At 36.3% G+C, this 9,680-nt stretch overlaps 1 pseudogene; it reads left to right on the top strand.

Annotated features, from left to right (window-relative positions):
* The first annotated feature begins 9,193 nt into the window (after nt 1–9,193).
* On the top strand, nt 9,194–9,387 carry LOC129085117 (translation machinery-associated protein 7-like; annotated as a pseudogene).
* Nucleotides 9,388–9,680: the final 293 nt, after the last annotated feature.

Genomic DNA, 9,680 nt, shown 5'->3' with positions numbered 1-9,680 from the left:
CTCCCCCATATGGCAGCAGCCATCTTACTCAGGCAACCTCTCCCCTCGGAGCAGCATCAGCCTGAGGGGAAACAATAGCCCCCACCCTAGGAGGGATTCTGCCCTGCCCTGTGGTGCCCAAACCTGATTGCTGAGTGCAGAGTGACTAGATTAAAAGCTGAAGGAGAGAGCCACAGACAGTAGATTCCTGGAAGTCTCTAACAGACTGCCTAAAATCAGATGGGGTCAACATCTGACATCACCAGAGGCAGATTCAGAAAGAAAAAATAGCGATAAATACTACAGACTAGAGATGAAATCCACTGTGGTCTTCTCCATGATTTGCAATATTTTCTTTACTACATAGCTTTTTAACATTCATTTCAGGTCCATTAAGTTTGTGCATATTAAGTCACTAGATTTTATACTAATAGTTTATTTCTCTCCTTTCTTATAAAAGTCTTAATCTCTTTACAGCCTTATCAATACTGGTTCATTTGCTGTTGATAGTAGGATTGTAGGAGGGAGTTATTTTTGTGGATGTGGATTTGTTTCCAGGGCTTTGTGGTTTTGTTCTGGCAGCACTTGTACAAAAACATACAAGACATGGTGGGCAGAGTGACCCTCAGTCAATCAGTTGGAGGGAAGGACCCACCAAAGGACAACCAAACAATAATCAAAACCCAATTACTTCCAGAGAGCCAACATAAATGGCATAAAAGGCATCCCAAGAGCATCAAGCTCAGGAGATCAAGGATACCGCACCACTGAATCTCACAGGTCTCCTACCATAGAAGTTCACAGCAAAAAACCAGGAAGTCAAAACAGATCAGTTTAAGAAGCAGAAGCAAAAAAGGAAGAGTCTCAGAAATAATGGGAAGACAAAGAAACAACCCCCAATCAAAAGGAAAAAAGGAATCCCCAAAAAGAGTACTACATGAAATAGAGGCAAGTAAACTATCAGATACTGAGTTCAAAACAATGGTTATAAGGAATTTCAATGAGCTTAGTGAGCTCAGGGAGAATTACCAGAAACTACAGGGAAACTATGAAGAACTTACTACAAACTATATAAGCATGAAAAGGACATAGAAACTATTAACAAGAGGCAAGAGGAAATGAAGAATACAATTTCTGAATTGAAGAACATAGTAAAAGGAATCAAAAGAAGGCTAAATGGAGCAGAGAATCGAATCAGCGAGCTGGAGGACACGGTAGGAAAAAACTCCCAAAAAGAGCAAGAAAATGAAAAAAGAGTGAAAAAGAATGAAGAGGCATTTAGGGAAATGCAGGACAACCTGAAACATATCCATATAATAGGGATACCAGAAGAAGAAGAAGGGGAGAAATGGATAGAGAACCTGTTTAAAAAGTAATGATGGAAAACTTCCCTAATTGGAGGAGAGAAAAAGTCACACAAGTCCCGGAAGCACAGAGGGTCCTGTTCAAGAGGAACCCAATCAAGCCCACTCCCAGACACATTATAATTAAAATTGCAAATATCAGAGACAAAGAGAGAATCCTAAAGGCAGCAAGGGAGAAACGAGTAGTAGCATACAAGGGATCCCCGATATGGCTAGCAGCTGACTTCTCTGTGCAAACACTATAGGCCCGAAGGGAAAGGCAAGAAATATTCCAAGTAATTAATAGCAAAGGCCTGCAACAAAGACTGCTCTACCCAGGAAGGCTCTCAATTAAAATGGAAAGTGAAATAAGGATTTTCCCAGACAGAAAAAGGCTGAAAGAATACACCTCCGCCAAACTAGCAAGATATGCTAAAGGGAGTGCTTAAAGAAGATGAAGAAAAAGAGTGAGAAAGAGAGGAACGGAGGTACAAAGGGAAAAAGTGAATAAGCATGTATCAATAATAACTTTAAATCTAAATGGATTAATTCTCCAATCAAAAGACATAGGGTAGCTGAATGGATAAGAAAACATGACCCGCACATACGTGCCTACAAGAGACCCACCTCAGAAAAAGGACCAACACAGACTGAAAGTAAAGGGATGGAAAAAAAATATTCCAAGAAAATGGACAGGGGAAAAAAGCAGGGGTAGCAATACTTGTATCAGACAAAATAGATTTCAAAAGAAAAGCCATAAAGAGAGACACAGGACACTTCATAGTACTCAAAGGAAGAATCCATCAAGAAGACATAAACATTGTAAACCTATATGCACCCAACATTGGAGCACCCAAATACATAAGGAAAACCTGGGAGCACTTCAAGGAAGATATAGACAGCAACACACTGATAGTAGGAGATTTTAACACTCCACTGTCAACAATGGATAGATCTTCCAAACAAAATATCAGCAAGGATATTTTGGAACCGAATGATGCATTAGATCAAATGGACTTAACTGATCAAATGGACTTAATTAGATCTAATGGACTTATATATATAGAACCTTTCATCCCAAAGAAACAAAATACACATTATTTTCAAATGTATATGGAACATTTTCAAAGATAGACCACATGATAGCACACAAAACAAGCCTTGACATTAAAGAAAATTGAAATCATAACAAGCGTTTTCTCAGACCACAAGGGATTGAAACTAGAAACCAACCTCAAAGAAAAAACTCAAAAACATTCAAACTCATAGAGATTGAATAGCATTCTATTAAACAATGAATGGGTCAATAATGAGATCAAAGAAAAAATCGAAAAGTTTCTGGAAACAAATGAAAATGAACACACAACAGTCCAAAACCTATGGGACACAGCAAAGGCAGTCCCTGAGAGGGAAGTTCATAGCAATACAAGCTTACCTAAAAAAGATAGAAAAATTTCAAATAAATGATGTAACCCTACATCTTCAAGAACTGGAGAAACAACAGTAAACAAAGCCCAGAGCGAGTAGAAGAAAGAAGATAATGAAGACCAGAGCAGAACTGAATGGCATGGAGACTAAAAGAACAATTCAAAGGATCAAAAAATCCAGGAGCTGGTTCTTTGAAAAGATAAACAAAATTGACAAGACTTTAAGCAGACTCATCCAAAAAAAAAAAAAAAAAAAAAAAAGGGTGGGGGGAAGGACCCAAATAAATATCAGAAATGAAAGAGGAGAAATTACAACTGATACCACAGAAATACTAAGGACTGTAAAAAATTACTGTGAATGATTATATGCCAAGAAGTTTGAAAACCCGGGTGAAATGGACAAATTTCCAGAAAAATATAACCTTCCAACACTGAATGAAGAAGTAGAAAGCCTGAACAGACTGATAACATCTGGCGAAATTGAAGGAGTAATAAAAAAATTCCTGGCACATAAAAGCCCTGGATTGGACGGTTTCACAGGAGAATTTTACAAAACATTTAAAGAGTTAACTCCTGTCCTTCTCATACTATTCCAAAAAATCCAAGAAGAGGGAAGACTCCCAAACTTTTTATGAGGCCAGTATCATCCTAATCCCAAAACCAGACAAAGACACAACAAAGAAAGAAAACTATAGGCCAATAACACGGATGAACATAGATGCTAAAATCCTCAACAAAATATTGGCAAACTGCATCCAGCAATACATTAAAAAGATCAGCCACCTTGACCAAGTGGAATTCATCCCAGGGATGCAAGGATGGTTCAACACTCACAATTCAATAAATGTAATATATCACATAAACAAAAGGAAAGACAAAAATCACATGATCATATCAATAGATGTGGAAAAAGCATTTGATAAGGTACAGCACTCATTTATGGTAAAAACAGTCAGCAAAGTAGGAGTAAAGACGGCATACCTCAGCATAATAAGGGCCATAAATGAAAAACCTACAGTCAACATTTTACTTAATGGGCAAAAACTAAAATCTTTCCTACTAAGATCAGGCACAAGACAAGGTTGTCTGTTTTCACCACTTCTATTCAACATAGTATTGGAAGTCCTAGTAACAGCAACCAGACAAGAAAAAGAAATAAAAGGCATCCAAATTGGAAAGGAGGAAGTAAAACTGTCATTGTTTGCAGATGACATGATAGTGTACATATAAAACCCTATAGACTCCACCAAAAAACTATTCAACCTAATAAGTGAATTTGGCAAAACAGCAAGATACAACATCAATATTCAGAAATTGAAGGCATTTTTGTACACCAACAGTGAAATATCAGAATCAGAAACCAGGGAAAAAAATCCCATTTGCTATAGCAACAAGAAAAATAAAGTACCTAGGAATAAACTTAACCAAGGAGGTAAAAGACCTGTACTCAGAAAACTATACAACACTGAAGAAAGAAATTAAGGAAGACACAAAGAAATGAAAGCATATACCGTGTTCATGAATTGGAAGAATTAACATCATCAAAATGTCCATATTACGCAAAGTGATTTATAGATTTAATGCAATCCCTATTAAAATACCAATGATGTATTTCAAAGACATAGAACAAACATTTTAAAAATTTATATGGAACCATAAATGACCCCAAATAGCTGCAGCAATTTTGAGAAAGAAGAACAAAGTAGGAAGGATCACAATGCATGATATCAAACTATATTACAAGGCCACTATAATCAAAATAGTCTGGAACTGGCATAAGAATGGATACATGAGTCAATGGAACAGAATAGAGAGGCTAAAAATAAACCCATGTCCCTATGGTCAATTAATATTTGACAAAAGGGGCAGAAGCACAAAATATTGTAAAATTAGCCTCTTCAACAAGTGGTGTTGAGAGATCTGGACAGCTATATGCAAAAAAATGAAATTTGACCACCAACTTACACCATACACAGAAATAAACTCAAGATGGGTAAAAGACTTAAATATAAGTCATGACACTATAAAAGTCCTAGAGGAGAACATAGGCAGGAAGCTTTCAGATATTCCGTGCAGCAATATTTTCACTGATATTACCTCTAAAGCAAGGGACATAAAGGAAAGAATAAACAAATGGGACCTCATCAAAAGAAGAAGCTTCTGCACGGCTAAAGAAAACATCAGCAAAATGAAAAGGGAACCAACCATATTGGAAAATATATTTGCCAATGATACCTCAGACAAGGGTTTCATCTTCAAAATATATAAAGAACTCATATGATTCCACTCCAGGAAGACAAACAATCTAATTAAAAAATGGTCAAAGGACCTGAAGAGACACTTCTCCAAGGAGGACATACGCAGGTCCCAGAGACGTATGAAAGGATGCCCAGCATCATGAGCCATCAGAAAGATGCAAATTAAAACCACAATGAGATACTACCTCACACAGGTCAGAGTGGCCATGATAAACAAATCAACAATCAAGTGCTGGGGAGGTTGTGGAGAAAAGGGAACTCTAGTGTCCTGTTGGTGGGAATGCAGACTGGTACAGCCACTGTGGAAAACAGTTTGGAATTTCCTCAAAAAGCTAAAAATGGAACTGACTTTTGACCCAGCGATTCCACTGTTCGGATTATACCCTAAGAATCCTGAAACACCAATTCAAAACAACCTATGCACCCCAATATTCATACCGGCACAATTTACAACAGCCAAGTGCTGCAAGCAACCTAAGTGCCCATCAATAAATGAGTGGATCAAAAAACTGTGGTACATTTACACAATAGAATACTACACAGCAGAAAGAAAGAAGGGACTCTTACCTTTTACAACAGCATGGATGGAACTGAAGAACATTATGCTAAGCCAAATAAGTCAGGCGGTTAAAGACAAATACCATATGATCTCACCTATAAGAGGAACCTAATCAACAAAACAAACAAGCAAGAAAAATATAACCAGCAACACTGAAAGAAAAAACAAACTGAGAGTAACCAGAGGGGAGGAGGGAAGAGAATAATGGGGAAAAGAAGGGGAAGGGTCAAGTCAAGGAACATGTGAAGAACCCATGGACAAAGCCAGAGTGGGGAAGGCTTGAGGGTGGGAGGTTGGGAGGGTAGGGCAGAGGAAAGTGGTGGCAGGAAGATGGAGACAACTGTACTTGAACAATAAAAAAAATAAATTAAAAAACTAATTAATAAATAAAATCTTTAAAAAGTTATAAAACAAAAAAATAAAAAGACACAAAAACAGGCAGAAAATATCTAGAAAATAAATTAAGGATAACATCAATTCATAAATCAATAATTATATTAAAAGTAAATAGATTATGTGGAAAGGTTGGAATGATTTAACAAGAATCTTAGCAAATTCTGTCCGCAAAGGCAATAATAAAACTGACAGATAACTCAGAAACAATAAAAAAAAAGACAATGGAAACCAGAAGATAGTGGAATAATGTTTTTAATCAGCTGAAAGAAAACAATTGCCAAACTTAACTTCTACAATGTCAATGTAAGAAATGTCCAAAGCTGTAGAAAACTTTTCTAAGAGTTTATTTGAGCCAAACTGATGACATATGCTGGGGAGCAAGACATAAAATGCTCTGGAGAATAAAAGTTTTGCAGTTTCTTTCTTGCATTTGAGGATAAGCAGGGAAGTAAGGAAGATTCTAGGAAGGTGGGAAAAACAAGGTGGTGATTGGATTAGAGGGCAGCTGACAAGATTATATGATCTCCTGAGAGTGGATATGGTTTATTTCAAAGGTGTATTAACCTACATGCACAAAACAATGGACAGGACTAGCTTAAGGCAAAGACAAAACCTTTTACTAAAAAGTTCTATGGTAGGGCATGACTACACACCTTGACCTGCTCAATAAAGACTTTATGATCTATTACAGTGCCCTTTTTTTTGATCTACTATACCTAGTGAAAATATTCTTACATAAACAAAAATTAAGATAATTCATCTCCAGCAGACCTGTACAAAAGGGTATACTAAAATGATGTTCTCTAGGCCAAAAAAGAAAATGGTCCTAGGTAGAAGTTCTCAGATATAAGAAGAAATGAAGAGCACAAAAATGCTAAGTGTATGAATAAATTTTTTGAATGAACATGGACTGTGTAACATAATAATTATTTTTAGGGGAGTTCAAAATATAGAGAAGTTGATAATGACATAATAGCATATAAACCAATAAAGGAGGTTAAACAGAATTAGGTACTCTGGGAAGAAATTAAGCCCTAATTATCACTAGAATTTGACAAGAATGTATTTTTGAGTCCAAATAAAAACCATTTGGTTTATTGTAAATTGATTTTCAGCAAAGGTGCTGAGACAATCCAATGAGAGAACAGATAATTTTTTCAATGAGTAGTGCTAGAACAATTGACTATCCACATGTAAAATGACAAATTTAGACCCTTGCTTCATACCATACACAAAAATAAAGTCAAAGTGGATCATAACATAACTGTAAGAGCTAGAAATATGAAAATCCTAGAAGAAAATGTAGGAGCAAATTTCAATGGACTTTGGTTAGGCAAGGATTTCTTTGATAAGACATCAAAAGCAGAAGCAATGAAACAGTAAATTAGACTTCATCCAAATAAGAAACTTCTCTTCAAAAGATATAGTAAAAAGGTGAAAAGACAAATGACAGATTGGAAAATATTTGTAAATCATATATTTGATAAAGGACTTGTATCCGTATGTATAAAGAGCTCTTATGACTCAATGATAAAACAAATAATGGGCAAAAGATTTAAATAGACATTTCAGTAAAAAACATATATGAAGCCCTGGCTGGGTATCTCGGTTAGTTAGAGTGTTGTCAAGGTTGCAGATTCAATCCCCAGTCAGGGCACAGGCAGGAATCGACGATGAATGCATAAATAAGTAGAACAAACTGATGTTTTTCTCTTTCTCTCTCTTCCCCACCCTTCCTCTCTCTCTAAAATCAATAAATAAAAAATTTTAGAAATATAGATGAATGCTAAGTGAAATAAGTCAGAGAAAGCCAAATACCATATGATTTCACTTATATGTGGAATCTAAAGAACAAAGTAAACAACCAAAATTAAAGCAGGCTCAAATTTGTAGAAAACAGACTAATGGTTGCTAGTGCAGAGGGGGCTCGGGGACAAGGTGAAAAAGGTAATGGGATTCAGAAGTATAAACTGGTCTGACAGAGTGCTAGTTTCCCCCAGAGTCCATTTAATTTTAGAAATATTTTAATAGCTATATCTTTTTACTTCTAAAAATTGCACTTATTTCTTTTTCAATCCAGTTGTTTCTAGTAGCCTTAGTCTTTATTTTCATATTTGTTTCTTTTATAATTTTAATAATCTTTATTGAACATATCTGATATTTTTATCTGTGTTTTGTAAGTCTAATTCTGCAATTAATTTTGTCCATTGACTCTTGCACATTTACTTGCATGCATGTTTTGGATTGTTTGCTTGCATGTTTTATAATTTTGTCTTGACTCATCTCCAGTGCAGCTTTATCTCTGAGGATCTTGTGCAGTCCCACTCGAAGGTATGTTCACCTGGAGCCAGCAATCACTTGCTTCTGTCAAGTGCCCCAGGGATATTACTAGTTGGTGACTACAGTTGTGTCCAGAAACATTGAATGGACAATCTTATTTGTTTTTCTATAGCAACATTTTTGTACTTGCTTTGTAATAAGATTTCTGGAATCAAGACTTCACAGCTAATTTTAAAAGACCCTAAAAGAAACGTCATTTTGATCAAAATTTAAATAATAGGTTTGGAAAATTTTGAGCTGATTTCCTTATACAAATAGAGAAATTTCGTTTTACTATTTAAAAGCTTCTAGCTATAACATTATTCTTAATGCAATAAATATGCATCCTGGTAAAAGCAAAATTAAAATATTTTAATATTAACTTTTTTTTTTTTTTTTTTTACTCCCAAGCTGGTGCAGCTCGGTGGGCTGAGTGTCCTCATGGGAAGCGAAGGGTGCTGGTTCGATTCCTGGTCAGGGTAGGTACATGCCTATGTTGCAGACCAGGCCTCCAGTTGGAGGTATGCAAGAGGCAACCAATTGATTTTTCTCTTGCACACTGATGTTTCTCTCCCTCTTTTTCTCCCTCCCTTCCCCTTATCTAAAAATAAATAAAATATTTAAAAACTTTTTCATTTTTTACTTATTGATTTTAGATAGAGAGGAAGAGAGGAAAAGAGAGAGACATCAGTTTGTTCTTCCACTTAGTTATGTATTCATTGGTTGTTTCTTGTATGGACTCTGAAGATAAAACATTTTACATTTTAATGATTGATATAATTTATACAGTGTCAACTATGTGTTAGACTCTCTCTGTTATTTGTAACTCTAATAAACCTAGATAGATGTTTTTAAATTAAAAAAAGTTTTGAGCTTCCAGGGGCAGGGTCTGGGGAAGGGGTGGCAGGCTCCATGTCTGGCCGTGGTGGTGGCAAGAAGAAGCCCCTGAAGCAACCCAAGAAGTAGGCCAAGGAGTTGGACGAGGAAGATAAGGCATTCAAGCAGAAGCAAAATGAGGAGGGAAGAAACTTGAGGAGCTGAAAGCAAAGGCCCTGGGGAAGGGCCCCCTGGCTACAGGTGGAATTAAGAAATCTGGTAAAGGGTGAGCTGTTCTTGTGCTCGGGGCAGTGGTGATCCTTCATTCCATTCCTGTTTTAACTTCTGGATTCCTTCTCATGACATCTCTTGCCACCTATAGCAAGAATGAAGTGTTGTCTTGGAGCTTGTTGTACATTTAAGAATAAACTTTTGTAAAAAATAAGAATAATAATAGTCATGCAGTGGCTCATCTCTTTAGTTCTTCTCACTGCCATTTCACTCTTAGCTGTGAGGTCAGAGTAAACCCAGCCCAAAATCCTGTCAAAATGTGTCCTTCGGTTTTTGTTCCATCCAGATTTCT

Source organism: Pteronotus mesoamericanus, unplaced genomic scaffold (genome assembly GCF_021234165.1).
Source record: "Pteronotus mesoamericanus isolate MK-2021 breed Mesoamerican mustached bat unplaced genomic scaffold, CSHL_Meso_final scaffold_21, whole genome shotgun sequence".
NCBI lineage: Eukaryota > Metazoa > Chordata > Mammalia > Chiroptera > Mormoopidae > Pteronotus > Pteronotus mesoamericanus.
The sequence above is the reverse complement of the archived record's forward strand: the minus strand, read 5'-3'. Positions and strand labels throughout refer to the sequence as shown.